Consider the following 17,867-nt stretch of genomic DNA (forward strand, 5'->3'; position numbering starts at 1 on the left):
CATGTAACAAATTTTTAATCACAGGGGAAAGGTTTGTCAACATAAACAAGATAATAAATGCATTTGCTAATTTTTCCTATACAATCAGCATTCACCACGGTATTGGTTTTAGGTGCATATGTCTGTGTGTATATGTGTGTATATAAATCTGTATGTTTATATGTGTGTAAATACCTACATTTAGATCTATCTATCTGCCTATATGTTTGTGTAGGTTGTGTGTGCATGTATACCTATGTATATGATTGCATGTAGATGTGTGTTCAAGCATGTGCATTTAATATAAAATGTCATGTTTATATGTATATGTTGTGTACATATGCATATCAGCCCAAGATGTAGAATGCTTTAGGACCATTCAAAACCAACTTAAATGTTAATATACTCAGAAAGAGTCCTATTAGTAATGGAAACATAAAGTCATTTCTGATTTTTGATAAGCAGGATAAAAAAAATAATGAGCCCATTATACTTACAGTATACTTCTGAGGCATTTAAGCTTTTAAACTTGCTTTGATCACCTTGCTAGACAGAGAAAAGTAGAATTAGTTCCTGTTTAAACTGAAGTGTGTTTATTCTTCATATCTTACATTAGAACTACTAGCTCTAATAGATTTGGGGGCCCTAGGTGTTTTTCCATCTTCGTTTGGGCAGAACCAAGCCAGCCATCTACAGATGGACTTGTCAATTACAAATCAACAGGTGGATTTCATGTGTTAAGGCTGCAACATAAACATGAATGAAAATAATAATCTGACACTAAGTGGGTACATGTTGGCTGATTATCTTCCAGTACCAACAACAAATTGCCAAAAAAGAAGACCATAAGTGACCTTCCTGAAGCTTAGGGCTAACAGGAATCTGGGGATATTGTACTGCATGTTCACTGGGCTCTGGTGAGACTATACTACCTTTCAGGTCAATTTCCTCTCCCAGCTTCTTACATTGAAGGTGGTTGGGCAGGGCCCTGGAGGAATGCCCAACCTTTTATCCCAGACATTGTCTTACCATAGGAGTCAACAATTACTCCAATGTAGGAAATGTTATTGTCTCTCAAGAAACAGCAAATTGTAAGGGTTTTTCAAACCTAGACTCCCAACCCTTAGGTGAGCTTAATACGTTTAGGCTAAAACTTGGAGACAGTCAAGTTCTGTACTACAAGATGCCATCTTTGAAAGGAAAGAGAGCCAGTGGTTCTATTGTGCCTGACTGGTCTGGAGAGCTGGGAGAACAGAGTCATGGGTCTGGTGGGAGGAGCCCTCTAGGCCTGCTGGCCACATGTGAACTTGTTGGTTCCTCTCAGGTATGCTGGGTAGGATGCTCCTATCTTTGGTTCCTTTGGGAGTTGGTTTCCTCAATATCAGCTCCCTTCCCTCCTCCAGAATGACTGTGTTGGTTCAGCTCAATTGTTGGAAGAGCCTGGCTTCAGTTCCCCAGTATTTTTCTCAGCACTTGCTATACTCTGATATCATTGTACTCATTGCCCACTTTACATTCCAAGAATCCTAGAATTTGGAGAAGCCCCCCTGAGATTATCTAATCGAATCTCCCAGCCAGGGCAGATGTCCACATGAAAAGTCAGGCAGATTATTCTTTTTTGTGACATGGGGTAAAATAATATTCTCATTCTCTCTCCAGTCTTGCTGTCCTCCCTCCCCCTCCCCAGTACTGTCACTTGTACAGAACAGACTGTGTTCTGCCATTGTATTTCATTATTTGGATATTTATTTATTTTTGAGAGACAGAGCACAAGTAGGGGAGGAGGAGAGAGAGAGACAGAGAGAGAATCTGAAGCAGGCTCCAGGCTCTGAGCTGTCAGCACAGAGCCCAACGCGGGGCTCGAACTCATGAACTGCAAGATCCTGACCCGAGCCAAAGTCAGAAGCTCAACCGACGGAGCCACCCAGGCATCCTGTATTTCATTATTTGGAAACCACCACCCTCCAATTCCCCAAATTGGACCATCGTAAGCAGTCACAAAAAGCATCCTTTTCCCCCAAGGTGCTATTAGATCTAGACCTCTTTTGGGTAAGTTCTATTCCTTATTGCTAGCCAACGAGTCTAGGCACTGTTATATTGCTAGAAAAGCCCTGAGGGTGTGGCCTCCGTCCCTGACCATACTGTTGCCAGAGAGAGTTTCCAAAAACATGGGTCTCTTCTACTCAAAAGCCTTCAATAACTCTCCATTACCAACAGAATGAAGACAACACGTCTTAGCTAGGCACTCAAGGCCTCCCCAAAGTTGTTTTGTATAATAGTGTTATTTCTCAAATACTGTTCCCAACCCCAACTTTGCTCCCCTTTATTCCCACACATAATTTGAACTGACTTGCCTCTTTTTTTTTCAAGCTGCTCCCACTGCTAGAAATTCTCTGCCCACCATCTTTGTCAGTTGAAATCCCATTTATCCTTCAAGGTTCAAGTAATTGTCCCCTCTTCTCTGAAGCATCCCCCAATCTTTCCATTCAAAATAATCACTTCCTCCCCAGGACCTTCCAACAACATCCTTTAGCAACCCTGGTGGCACTTGCCTAATATCTTACTGGCTATTGTCTGCTACTGCAGGGCAAGGACTAAGTCTGCATTGTCTCTGTAGACTCCATGGTGTCCGTCACGGTGTCATGCAACACTGGGCTCTCCATTTGGGGCTTGACGAGGCTCTACATGATCTGGCTTTTGCCTAATACCTTATCCATATCTCCAGCAACTTTCCTCCTTTCTGCAGCTTCACTGGCCTTATGTCAATGCTTCAAAAATGCTAAGTGCTTTCCTACCTTGGGGCTTTTGCCCACACAGTCCTCCCTGCCTGAAATGCTTTTCCATCTTTTCTTCATCTGGTCAACTCCTGCTCATCCTTCTCACCTCAGCTTAAAACATTAGTTCTCAAGGAAGCCTGCCCGGAACTCTCAGAAAACAAAAACAAAAACAAAAACAAAAACAAAAACAAAACAAAACGAAACAAAAAAACTATACATTTATCACCCCATCAGGCATCTCATAAGCTTGTAGTCATAGAAGAAGAAGTGAATGATGGAGAGTGGAAGTCTCAAAACAGACCCACCTTTTCCTTCCACCCCATGACTAGGAAATGCACAGTAACTGCCTGCCCCGTGGGCTGTCAGTCAGAAGTGACTATCTTGGATTTAAAGGATAGACAAGACCTGCTCCTTCACTAGGATGCCCAGCCCTTCCCAGACTAATTCCTTGCCCCTTTGAGCACAATGTTTCTTAAGACTCTTCCAAGTTACCTGCTTATCATTGAGAAGAGGAGCAAAATGTGTCAGAAAGAAGGGTCTGGCCAGATGGAGCCTAAAGCTTCATTTGTTATTGCAAAGCTTCTTGTCTTGGAACTTCATGATGTCTTAGTCCTCAGTGATCACCAATTTGAGATCATAACTATGCAATAAGAGTAAAAGATAAAGTTAGAGAAACTCAGGTGGGGGCCGCAGGGTGGAAAACAAGGCATATATAGGAGCAGTATCTACAATGAGGCAGATCAGGGCAGAGTTATGGCATTCTAATTTTATCGATTCTGGCTTTCCATCACTTTCTAGTGCTTCTGAGTTGTGAAAATTGCCTAAAATTAGCCTTCTAGGCAAAGGTTACAAATTGGCAGTTGTAGGCTGAATCTGGTTCTCAGACTTGTTTTAGTTGGCCACCACAGTGTTGATAAAATATATTTGAATTAGTTTCTAACATTTAAGGATTGGAAGATTTCATATACTTTTTTTTTTTTTTTTAGTTTTGGATTCTCTTGAAAAACTGGAGAATCTGGCAGCCCAACCCCACATTTCCATCAAGCAACAGTCAGCTGGAGCTAAGTGTGGCCATCCCCTCTGGATGAGACTTATTCTTCCTTGGTTCTTCACAGTCCCCATCTGGTTTGCTTCCCTAAATTTTACCTGCCTGGCTCAGTAGGCATTTGAGTTTGCAACCCTTGATATTTTTTTAAAGTTTTATTATAGGAAATATCAAACATATACAAAAGCAGAGAGAATCATATGAGGAACCCCAAGCACTCATCACCCAGTTTGAATAACTGTCATTCATAGCCAATATTATTACATCAATACCCTCACCCATTATCCGATACTCCGATCCCCCACTGGATTATTTTGAAGCAAATCCAGACATCATATCAGACATCATACCATTTTATCACTAAATATCTCAATATGTATCTCTAAAAGACAGACTTTTTTTATAAACAGAACCATAGTTTCATTATCACAGCCAAAATATTATCAATTCTTTATTATAATCAAATATCCACTGTGCTAACTTTTAAAAACCGTTTATTTATTTGAGAGAGAGAGAGTGCGAGAGCGCGCACACATGTGTGGGGGTGGGAAGGGGCAGAGAAAGAGGGGGACTCTTGGCTTTTCATCCTAAGAGCTAACTTATCATATAGTCAAAAACAAGTGCCTAGTGAGGCCAGGAAATATTTTCTGGACTTTAAGGGAGCAGCACATGTTTGAGAGTATCAAAGCAGGCTCTGTGCTGACAGCAGAGAACCCGATGCAGAGCTCAAACTCACAAAACCATGAGCTCATGGCCTGAGCCGAAGTTGGACGCTTAACCTACTGCACCACCCAGGCACCCCCACTCTGTTAACTTTTTAATTATTTTCCATGTTATTCACCTCATCTGATTTCCTTTCTCTTTCTTTGGGGAAGAAATAAGAATGGGAAGCCTTGGTCTAGGAAAGGGTGATGGGAATAGAAATATGAATATTATATTCTGATCTCTAGAAAGTAATAGATGGAATGATTCCTTATGACTTCATAACACATTTATCTCTTTATATGGGTTCTGCGGTCATAATTTTGTATGAGACAGATACAGAAGGTTAAGTAGCTTGTTCAATTACAGACATAGTAAAAGAGCTGTGACAAGAACTCAGACCACCTGACTCCCAGGTGGGAGTTGTGCCATATAGGAAAGGTGACATGACAGGTTATATTGTGATGATAGAAGACAGTATGGAGTAATAGCAGTGAAGATTTTCTGAGTGCTTACTCTGTGGCTAGGAGTTGTGCGAGGTACCTAAGTTATATTAGTATTATTTATCCTTCTTATCAGTTCTCTATTCTTTCAGTCTTATAGAGAAAGATGCTAAATACATAGACATTAAGTAACTTTCCCAGGAACAAACACTTAGAACAAACAATTGGCAGAACTCGAATTGGAAGCCAGATCACTCTAACCCTAGCATCCCAGTGCTTTACCACTGTATTAAACTTGACATGGCAAGGGCTTTGGAGTTGGACAAACGTGACTCTGAATCCTAGCTTTTATTCACTTTGTGACTGTGGGTAACAACTTCCTCATCTTCAAGTAAGGATAATAGTACCTAACTCTTAAGGTTAATGTGATGATGAAACAAAATCATCCATTTAAATTATTTAGCACATCACTTTGCACGGAGTAAAGGCTCAATAAATGAAAGCTACCAAGAGGGGGTGGTTTATAGTACTATCTCGACCAATGTGCCCAGGAAAAAAGGAAATTTTATTCCTTCTCTGACCAGCCCCTTAGGCTAGTCCAATTTTATGTAATCCCAGCAATATGTGGTTCATGATTCATGTTTTCATACATTTTTTATATGTGAAATACAATTAAATTATATTTTATACTTCAAAATGAAAGTGCATTCTCATACTAAAGATTTTAATTGTCAGAGACACAATAGGTTTGATGTGGAAATTCCAAATTCAGTCTGCCACAAGCTGGATGGACTCTTGGCTTTTCATCCTAAGAGGTAACCTATCATATGCTCAAAAACTAGTGCCTAGTGCGGCCAGAAAAATATTTTCTGGAATTTAAGGGAGCAGTGCATGTTTGAGAAAGTCTTGGGATGGTGTGAAAATTTTACAGATCTGATAGACCTGAAGCAAGGCTATAATGGGAGTGTGATTTCAAGCTCCCCTGTCCCCTTTCCCTCATCTCTGAGTACCTACAGGTTCCCCAGTGTTTTAAGGATGAAGGCAGAAGCACAAAAAGTGGGCAAGCAGGAATAAACAAAGTGGTACAGAATGTACCAAGCAAAAACAACCCATTTCTAGAAAGATGTCTCCAATGTTCTGGGACACAGAAAAGGCAGGGGCCAAGGCTAGGCCTGCAAATGTTTGCTGGCCTCAGGAAAAGAAGGTTAAGGGCAGAGAGCACCAGGATCAGTGTAAGGGGACTCCCTTGCACAGCTTTCACTTGGCTAATGTTTTAGATTCCTATGGCTGCTGTAATGTATTATCACAAACTGGCTTAGAACACATCTTTATTATCTTATAGCTCTGTACGTTAGAAGTCCAGTATGAGTCTCCCTAGGCTCAAGTCAAGGTGTCAACAGAGCTGTGTGTTCCCTTGTGGAGGCTCTGGGAACTTATATGCTTCCTTGTTGTTTCCAGCTTACATTCTTTGATTCATGACCCCTTTCTTCCATCTTCAAAGCCAGTGATGGTCATTTGAGTCCTTTTCACATCTCATAGCTCTGACCTACTCTTCTGTGTTCTTCTTTTACTTTTAAGGATCCCTGTACTTACATTGGGCCCACCCGGATAAACCAGATCATCTTCCTATTTTATTTTATTTTAAATTTTTTTAATGTTTATTTATTTTTTATTTCTGAGAGAGAGACAGAGCATGATTAAGGGAGGGGCAGAGAGAGGGAGACACAGAATCCAAAGCAGGCTCCAGGCTCCAAGCTGCCAGCACAGAGCCCCATGTGGAGCTCGAATTCACCAACCATGAGGTCATGACCTGAGCTGAAGTCAGCTGCTTAACCGACTGAGCCACCCAGGCACCCCAATAATCTTCCTATTTTAAAGTCAGCTGATTAACAACCTTAATTATATCTTCTACCTTAATTCTCCATTGCCATGTAACATAACATATTCACTATTCTGGGGAATAAGGCATGGACATCCTTGGGAGGAGGTTATTACTCTGCTTACCACAGCTACCAAATGTCACAGAAAGAATTGGCCTCTGTTATTGAAGACAAAATAGATTAGGGGTGCCTGAGTGGCTTAGTAGGTTAAGCACCAGATTCTTGGTGTCAGCTCAGGTCATAATCTCACGGTTTGTGGGTTTGAGCCCCACGTAGGGTTCTGCACTGGCAGTGCAGAGCTTGCTTGGGATTCTCTGTCTCTCTCTTGCTCTCTCTCTGTCTCTCTCAAAATAAGTAAATAAATGAATTAAAAAAAAACAGAATACATTAGGGGCAGGTGTGAGTTTTCAGCAATACTGACAAAATATTTAAGATTCAGGTGTTATTTATAAAATGGCCCACTATGGATCTGTTCTTAAATGGAAAGACAGCATATTTGTAAATATGACAATTTGCTCCCAATGATTTTCTAAATTTAACACAATTTCAGTTAAAAAGGAAAAATATGGGGGTGCCTGGGTGGCTCAGTCAGTTGAGCATCCGACTCTTGATTTGGGCTCAGGTCATGATCTCGCGGTTTGTGAGTTCGAGCCCCATGTTAGACTCTGTGCTGAACTTGAAGCCTGCTTAAGATTCTTTCTCTCCCTCCCACTGTCCCTCTCCCTTGCTCTCACATGCACACTCACTCTCTCTCTAAAAAAAGGAAAAATATGCAAGAAAACAAAAAGACTAGTCTAAAGAGTAAGAAATGAAGATTCATCTCATCACACATTAGAACAAGCTATAAAGCAGTAATCTTTAAGACTGTGATGTTGGCTCATAAGTGAAATATTTATCAGTGGAACAGAGGAGAGAAATTGGAAATAGCTTTTAGCATACATAACATGAACAGATGTCAAATATGCACCATAAAACAATGAGCAAAATATTGTATATTTAATAAGTGCTTTGAAACAACTGGATAGTGATGGGAAAAGCTAATTTAGAATTATGCATCTTCCACTATCTGGCACAAATGATCTCATCTGGGATTTTAACTGAGGTAAAATCAGGTAAAATCATATCTAAAGAATAGAATAGACTATCCTTCATGAGCACAACTATTTGATAAAACAGAATCCTGACTATGGGGAAGAAAACAATTTGCAGAACAAAAGGCACACAGAATAAGTCAACACTTGTAAAAAATGTAAACCTCATTATGCGACAAGGAAGTATAAATACAACAAAGTACCATTTTATACCCATTTAATCCACCAAAACATTGTTTTGAAAGATAAAATCCCAATATTCGTGAGGCTGTGGGTAAATACATGTGTTGGCACTGGTGATCATAGTAACACAGTAGGCAACATTTATTGTGCCCATCTTCCCCGTAATATTGCTGTGCAGAAGTAATATTATTTTCCACATCTCATAACTGAGGCAACTGTGATTTAGGGAGGTGGAGTAACTAGTCTATCCCCACATAGCTAGTATAGGCAGAACCAGCCTAACAACGTTTTGTTGAAGTCCAAACCCTGTGTTCTTAACTAAAAGCCTGTGTACACTGCCTTCCATAGCAATATGTAGCTAGAGCAATGAAGAAATCCTTACCCTCTGACTATTGTATTCCCGACCCCAGAACTTTGGCCTGAGAAAAAAATTTCAAGGAAAAAAAGATTATATTTATATATATATATATATATATATATATATATATATATATCTGTCTCTGCCCACAAAGATGTTTAGTAATTCAACAAGTAGCTACTGATTGATCATCATCAGAAAAAAAAACATAAATGAATGATAGTATATGAATGCAAACATGAAAATGATCAATGTGAAGACTATGATAAAATGTGGAAAATATTTATGAAATACTGTTAAGTAAAAAATGGAGCACACTATTGGCTATCCTCCATGTAGAAACAGTTGGTCATACGGTGAGATTAAGAGGTAAATTTTGTCAGATTATGAGATTTGGGATGGGAACTGGGGGGAAACTTTCAGTAGGAACGTTTGCAGTGGGGACACCTACTGTTTGACTTTTGCGAAACCAGACTGCACATTTTTGTATTGATTCTCTATAGAAGCCAACTTTGCAAAAATGGTCTGTGTGACCCAAGGTTGGTGGGTAAACGCTTTAATCTCTGAGACAACACCCCCTTACCGCCCCCCCTTCCCCCCCCCCCCCCCGCTCGCCCTCCGCCCTAGAGTGGCCTTGGCCGATGCTGCTCTTACCCGGTTCCCAGGGAGCAGCCTGTGCTTCTCAATGGGAAGTTAGGAGACGAAGGGACGCGCAGGCAAATAGGTGCTCGGGCGGTCAGTGGCTTTGCGCTTGCGAAGGGCAGCTCCTGTGATAGCTCAGCTCAGCCCAACCCAGAGGAAGGAATAATTTTCAGTTTCACGTCACTACACTGATCCTTTTTATGACGGAGTTAAATCCTGTGTCATGGGCTACGGGGGCATTCATACTACATTCACTATCCACTTTTTGCAAGCAGAAACCCTCTAGTGGCCAAAGCCGGCAGGCAGAGCAGAACAGGAGTCAGGGTTCTGGAAAGGTGGGGGGTGGGACTGGAAGAGGAGGGGGTTGGAGCGGCTGGGGTGGGGACCTTTTTTATAGTTTGTGTCCATTTGAATTTGTAGGTCCTTGCCAGTTATGGCATTAATTGCTTAAGAGATTGAAAAGACTAAAATGATTTTTTAATCACTAATTTGTTTTTGAAAAGATTTAAAAAAATTAATTTCTTCCTGAATATTTCTTAGTCAATACAGAGTTGGGTCCTGACACCTTCCTGGGGCACCGGCTTTGTTGGTGTAACACCTGGATCACCAGGCTTTCTTCTCTGATGATGAATTGCTCTTGCTTTTTATAGGAAGGAGTTTCATGAAACTATTAGGCCGCTAGATTAATCAAATATTTTCCTAACCCCTCAGCCAATTTTAATTCCACATTGGAAAAATTCTGCCATAAGTGGACAATTGACCTCACTGGGAGCGACTCAACAGATGGTGGAGATGTTCTTTTTTTTCTTCCAAGATTTTATTTAAATTCAAGTTAGTTAACATATACTGTGGTATTGGTCCCAGGAGTAGAATTTAGTGATTCATCACTTACATACAACACCCAATGCTCATCACAAGTGCCCTCCTTAATGCACAATAAGCTATTTAGTGCATCTTCCCACTCCCCTCCCCTCCAAGACCCCTCAATTCATTCTTTATCATTAAGAGTCCCTTATGGTTTACTTCCTTCTCTGTTTTTATCTTATTTTATTTTTCATTCCCTTCCCCTATGCTCATCTGTTTTGTTTGTTAAATTCAACATATGAGTGAAATCATATGGTATTTGTCTTTCTCTGACTTATGTCGCTTAGCATAATACGTTCTAGTTCCATCCATGTTGTTACAAATGGCAAGATTTCACTCTTCTTGATGGCTGGGTAATATTCCATTGTATAGATACACATTTCCTTGTTCATTCATCAATGGGCATTTATACAATTCATAATTTGGCTATTGTTTATAGTAACATTGCCAACCGTAAACATTGGGGTGCATGTGCCCCTTCCAATAGTTTTTTTTTTTTTTATCTTTTGGATAAATACCTAGTAGTGCAATTGCTGGATCCTAAGGTAGTTCTGTTTTTAACTTTTTGAGGAACCTCCATACTGTTTTGCAGAGTGGCTGCACCAGTTTGCATTCTGGTGGGGACATTCTAATGTCCAAAAGAAGCATCCAATGAAATGGACTGATGTGACCATTTCAGGATATTTTCAATCTAAAGATCTAATGTGCACATGTGTGCAAGAGAGAAAGAGAGAGAGAGAGAGAGAAGAGCCAGTGAATGACCTGGATAAAGCATTTCTGTGAGTGCTCTGCTGCATACCAGGGCCCTAAGGGAAGAGGTTATTTAGGTTTTTTATCCATTCTGACATATTTTTGCATATTGTGTAAGGTGACGGTACCTTTCATTCTTTTGCATGTGGATATACAGTTTAACCAGCACCATTTGTTGAAAAGACTGCCCTTTTCCTATTGATTGGTCTTGGAACCCTTTGAAAACAATTTGACTATGTAGTATATGTGATGCATGGACTACTTTTATAACTATTGTCAGATAAACTACACTAATAAACTTTTAAAAACACACTAAAATAAGCACAATTTGAAAACATTGGATTGAAAGGAGGAGTTAGCCACATTCATGCTCTGATCTTGCCTTGCTTATTTAAAGTATGACACTTCCAGATTCCAATGATATTGTGTGTTCACAGACTGCTTATCATTCACCCAGAGAAAGGGAAATTCCCTTTCTCTTTTTTTTTGAAGTTTATTCATTTTGAGAGAGAAAGAGAGAGAGAGAACCCAAAGGAGGCTCCGAAAGGCCACTGTGAGCCCGATGCAGGGCTTGAACTCACAAACTGTGAAATCATGACCTGAGCCAAAGTTGGACACTTAACCAACTGAGCCACCCAGGCGCCCCCCTTTCTCTTTTAAAAAGGAGAGCTTAAAACAGAGAAAAGGGAACCCATTTAAATGATGAGTTGGAGAGCAAATTAAAAAAAACAGGTTGATACTTAATAAATTTGTCTGGTTAATATTTGTCCAGAAATATTGCATGATGATATATTGAAGTAAATCCTTAAAGCATCAGAATGCTCAAGAAATGGGATTCTTCTTCTTCTTTTTAAAAAATTTTTAATGTTTATTTTGAGAGACAGAGAGAGAGAAAGAGAGAGAGTGCAAGAGGGGGAGGGGCAGAGAGAGAGGGAAACACAGAATCCAAAGCAGGCTGTCAGCTCAGAGCTGGAGGTGGGCCTCAAACCCACAAACCCCATAAACTGTGAGATCATGACCTGAGCCGAAGTCAGACACTTAACCACTTGAGCCACCCAGGTGACCCATGGGGTTATTCTTCTTAATGGAACTTACTGATGAATTGAAATTTAATAGGAGATTCATATTTTTTGTGTATTTCTGTTGAACAAAATGTGAAACCATTAGTCTATTTTCCTCTCAAATTTGAACAGGAATTCAATGAATTCAATGTTCAATTCAATGATTACGTATACATCAAAATGACAAAAGACTTTTGGTTTGAAGTCTATCATAGTCACTTTTCAGCTGTGTCATTTTGGGCAGGTTATTTATTTAAAAATTTTTTAAGTTTTTTTTTTTAAATTCCAGTTAGTAAACATACAGTGTAATGTCAGTTTCAGTTGTACAATATAGTGATTCAACCCTTCCATACATCACCCAGTGATCATCATAAGTGCACTCCTTAATCCCCATCACCTTTTTCACCCATTCCCCCACCCACTTGCCCTCTGGTAACCAACAGTTTGTTCTCTAGAGTTAAGAGTCTGTCTCTTGGTTTGGGGTAGGTTATTTAAACTCTTTGTGTCTTAGTTTCCTCATCTGCAGAATGCAATAGTTGTCATTCATGCATATTGCTCAACACAGTATTTGGCACATTGTAAACCCTCAGAAAATTTTAGCTGTTACCATTATCACCGTTTATTATTGTTTAAATGTAAAACACTAGAGTGGGTGCAATGAGGCATCCAGAAAATAGAGGAGACCCAGCTGGAAGCTTCAGGCACTAGTGTTCAGGTAAAGGAATCAAGAATTTCATCCACCAATGGTTAAGTTTCAGCGGAATGCCATAAGTTATGAAGGCTCTGGTCAAATGAGTGATCCATGCCTCAGGCCTATAGAGATTCAGGGAGAGGATGTAATAGCTAGGTAGGCAGGATTGAGAAAGAGGGGAATGAAGAAAGGAGGAGTAAAAGGCAACAGAGAAGTGGTCAAGCACTGAATGACCCAGCTAGATGAGGAAGGGGCACACAGGCGTGGCACAAGCAGAGGTGTAGGGTCAGAAATGAGCATGGCATGGGGCAGTTGGTTGATTCAGTCGGTTAAACACCTGACTCTTGATTTTGCTTCAGGTTATGATCTCATGGCTCCTGGGATCGAGCCCTATGTTGGACTGACAGCACAAAGCCTGCTTGGGATTCTCTCTCTCCCTCTCTCTCTCTGCCCCTTCCCCGCTTGTGCTCCCTCCCACCCTCAAAGTAAATAAATAAACTTAAAAAAAAGAGAGATGAGCATGACAGTTTCTGTGTTTCTGCTGTGTGAGGTTGTAGTGTCTCAGAGTTATCATTCCGGAGATCAAAATTCCTTACTTGGTTGTGAGTAGGCAATTATACTGAGTGTGTGCCGATCCCTGGGACTTTCTTTAAATGGTTATACAAAGTACAATACAATGAAAACAACAGGAAAAAAAAACCCTAAAAAAAAAAAAGACTTTAAAAAAGGGAAAGAGGAGGGGCTGCTGGGTGCCTCAGTCGGTTAAGTGTCTGACTTCGGCTCAGGTCATGATCTCACAGTTCGTGGGTTTGACCCACGCCTCAGATTCTGTGCTGACAGCTCAGAGCCTGGATCCTACTTCGGATTCTGTGTCTCCCTCTCTCTCTGTCCTTCCCCTGCTTGCACTCTGTCTCTCTGAAAAATAAACATTTTTTAAACATTTAAAAGAAGGGAAAGAGGAAAAAAAGACTTTCCTGGCAACCTGCTTTTTCCTGCAATAAATATACAATCCTGATAAACTGAAACTCCCTGCAGGCATCGTTTTATTTAATTGAGATATGGGTGTATAACATTATGAAACTTATCAGTTATGTGGGAGGACGAGCTACACTTATGCAGCAGTCCCTGAAGTGTTGTGGGGAAGTTATTAATAGTTATTAAAAATATCATTTGAATTTTGCCTGTGGATTGAAGCTTTTTCATGGTTCCCAGGGGAGGGGATGATAAGGAGGAGTAGGGTGAGGTAAGGGGACCTTGATTTCTGGCTTTGGCTTTGCTTGTCACTCTTGGGCAGTGACCTCATAACTTGTAAAGATGACTTCCTCATCTTCATCCCACATGTTTACTAGAATCTTTTTTTTTTAATTTTTTTTCTTAAGTTTATTTATTTTTGAGACAGAGAGAGACAGAGCATGAACGGGGGAGGGGCAGAGAGAGAGGGAGACACGGAATTGGAAGCAGGCTCCAGGCTCTGAGCCATCAGCCCAGAGCCCGACGCGGGGCTCGAACCCACGGACCGTGAGATCGTGACCTGAGCTGAAGTCAGACGCTTAACCGACTGAGCCACCCAGGCGCCCCTAGGATCTTGTATCCAGTCTCCTTACTTTCTGTTTGGAGTGAATGGATTAACCACTCTCTAAAACAGAGTGTTAAGCAGAGTCATGAAGCTATAGAATATGTTCATCTGTGGAAGAACAGACTTGGCCATGGGATGTCTGAAGTCTAAACCTCTGTGTTAAATAAATAGAGGAATCAGTTTAGCACACTGCAGTATCTTTCTGACTCCCTGCTGGAGTTGAGGTTTTGAAATGGTATGTGAGCCCATGGAATTCCCTGGACATCCTTGAAAATTCCTTCTGGTTAAAATGAAGAAATAGAATCCTTAGTGTTTTTTGAGGTGTTGGGGCTGGGGACCTGGGTCAGAGGAAATCACATAGTAGAACCCCGTCTCTGTCCTGACATTCCCTCATGCCTCATGAATATTTCAGTCCTGGTGATACCCCTTAAGGTGATCATTTAAGGGGAAGTAGAGATGAAAAGAAAAGAGAGAGAGCAGTCCCATTGCTTTACCTTGAGATGGGGACTATGGAAGGGGATTTATTTGCATATTAACCCGAGTTCTGTTTTCCTTTCTTCTTTTTTGTAAAGCCCAGCTGGCCAGGGCCACCACCTTGTGCGCCACTGGCTACCTCCCAGGGACACTACCCAGTTGCCACTCACTACCTAGCTTCCTACCCCACAGCGACATCTTGGGGCCCAGCCATGGACATGAGTCTCTTTCTCCCCTGGGTACCCACAGCCTCCTTTTCCACTCCTGACTTTACAACATTTTTTGCTTCATCTTTTTGTCTCCCTTGTTCATGGAGAACTGGTCAGAGACTATTCTTTGGTCCCTACCCCACCTCTTGTTTTTTTTTTTTTTCCCTAAACCAAGAATCTTGGGCCAAAAATAGAAAAACTGTGCTCCAACTCTGTAGTTCTCAGAGGCCCTACTTTTGTCTGGGAGCTGTGCTTCAGAAGGATCCAGGTGTATCAATTATGCTGCCCATGCCTGTATGCCGCCTCTTCCATCACTTGTGTCCCCTTGTTTGTGAAACACAACAGAGTGTGCTTTCAGAAGGAGTCTTTTGTATTCCTAGAGTCTAAAAATATTTGCATGTAAATGTTGGGAATCCAGACAGTCTCCTTAAGATCTACACTTTGCATGGGGAGGCATACAGACCATTGGGGTGCATTCGAAAACTAAATTTACACCATTGCACCTTGTGTCCCTGCCTCATAGCATTGTGGTGACATCTGAGAAGGAGAGAGTGTGACATTGATCAAGCCAAAGCATAAATAACCACATTTCAAAATGAATACTAATTGCATAATGACAGTTTCTAGACTATTAGCCTACTTTACAAAAAAAGTTAATTCAACACAAGCCCAGAGCTGGCTGTTTCTTATGTGTTATGCTGCCAGTTGGCAGGCACAGCTTTGCAAGGGGATTGGGGGAAATGAGGGTTATTGTAGTGGAAGCACACTCGGTCTTTTGTGAGGAGGGTACAAACTGCATCACTCTCTCAAGCCCCTGCTGTTCAGCGTTCAAGAGTGGACACCAGGATATTGCATGCCTTCAGGGGAAGTTGCTTACTTTTCCTAGAGGTAAAATGGCCCAGTGTCAAGACTTGGGGAGGGGCCTTGAGTTTGTAGCCCCTTGAAGGAAAGAGTTCTGGGGAGACGGAGGTGAACAGCACTGAGGAGCAGCCCTTAGCTGGGAAATCCTAGGCCTAGGGGAGGGCATGGCCATACAGAGCCTGGCCTTCTCCAGGATGAGCTGTGCACACTACCTCAGGCAGGCCATTCCACCTCTTATGAGGGCCTGTGTTCCCTCATCTGTAGGATAAAGGGGATGGGCTGGATTACTGTGAAAGCCTCCTCCAGTTCTGGTAGAGTACCAGGGTCTCTTCCTTTAAGCTGAGTGTCCCTCAGAAGAAAGGCACTTTGCTTGGAAAAGTGGCATGAAGTGATGGGACTGGTCCCCTGTCCCATCCTTTTACTGCAAGAATTAAGAATGTCTGTGTCATTTGCCAAATTGACGTGATCTTGTGTGAAAATACTTTGAAGGAAAATGAAAAAGTGCCTGCTAAGACAACTAAGGAGCTGTCTGAGGCAAAGGTTCATTCTCTTTGGGACATCCTATCACCTTGAATAAGTGGGAGGGAACATCAGAAAAGTTACCAATAAGAATAATTTTGATCAGCATTCTTAGAAAGAAGAGTGTGTGATAAGGGTTGTTTTATGATATCATCTGCCTCTAGCAGGTGTCCATTCAAGGTCTGAGAACCCCAGTTTATGAGCTATGGGATTCAAATTAGACAAAGTTGAATTTACCAAACAAAAGATTCAGGGAATAACTCTATTATTGTACACCATTATTTTATTTTCATATTTTCACCAATTCCTAGAGTCACACCAGCACCGAACTGGGTGGGAAAACATGTATATCCATATGTTCTCAGAGCATGTCCAATTTTAGGTATAAAACCCCATGATCTGAATTCAGGCAAATGATTATTCTTTTGAAAACAACTTTGATCAAACTCTATTCCTTTATTTCTTTACTTTTTAAAAAAAATTTTTTAACAATGTTTATTTATTATTGAGAGACAGAGCATGAGCATGGGAGGGGCACAGAGAGGAGGAGAGGTGGAATCTGAAGCAGGCTCCAGGCTCGTCAGCACAGAGCCCGATTCAGGGCTCGTACTCACAAATGGCGAGATCATGACCTGAGCCAAAGTCGGATGCTTAACGGACTGAGCCACCCAGGCTCCCCTATTTTTTTATGTTTCTATAGTAGTTCTTCTCTTTGTTTAAAAAGTCACTTCTCACACCCATTTCAAGGGAGAATCCGTGTATGCTCAGCTAAAGAATTATTTCTAGTCCTTTCCTTCCTTGCCTTTTTCCCCTACTTGTCTTACCAGTGATGGCTGGGATTTTGATTCTTAGGCACCTCCCAGTTAGATCTCTAAGGTTCTGACTATATTTGTTTGAAACAAGATCCAGGTTACATAAATTTAGTTTTAGTCAAAAAGGCTTTATTGCCAGGGAACTTGGGTGGCTCAGTTGGTTGAGCAATCAACTCTTGATTTCAGCTCACGTTATGATCCTGGGGTTGTGAGATACAGCTCTGCCTCAAGCATGGAGCCTGTTTGGGATTCTCTCTCTCCCTCTGCCCCTCCCCTCCATTCATGTGTGGGCTCTCTCTCAAATTAAAAAAAAAAAGACTTTATTTTACCCCCAAATACTTCATATCTTGTTCTATTTGACCATGAAAGTTACTCTTGTGAAAGCTCCCTGTCATGTAGTCTTCAATATGAAACAACTTTAGAAAAAGCATATCCATAATTATTACCGTAAAATGCTGAACCTCTTGTACTCCTCCTGAAATTGTGATTTTTACAGTTCAGCCCAAATTGCAATCTATAAAGACCATCTATCTCAGATAAACCTATTTGCTAATGGCCATTTTCTAAAAATTTTTTACCAAAATAATTTCCTTATATTAGAATAAATTAATTTATCTATGCTTTAGGGATATTTGAAATGCACTTTCAAAGAGTAATGTTTTTTGTGGGATTATTTTAAAAGGCCTCTCCCTTTTAAAGCCTAGACCAGGGGAACCTATTATCTGCAGAAATGTTTTGTCTATTTCCTCTGTTCACATCCCACCTCCCTTCCTTAAACCATCTGGCATTTGAAAGAAGTAGATATAATTTTAAAAATAGTATATATACTCTTGAATATCCCACCTACTTATGGGAAAGGATGTTCACCTTCTCAGGCAACCTGAGTCAAAAAAAAAAAACAAAAAAAAAACAACATTCTATGTTTGTGTGGGTCAGACTGCATATGAGAA

The sequence above is a fragment of the Lynx canadensis genome, chromosome X, assembly GCF_007474595.2.
Source record: "Lynx canadensis isolate LIC74 chromosome X, mLynCan4.pri.v2, whole genome shotgun sequence".
Taxonomy (NCBI): Eukaryota; Metazoa; Chordata; class Mammalia; order Carnivora; family Felidae; genus Lynx; species Lynx canadensis.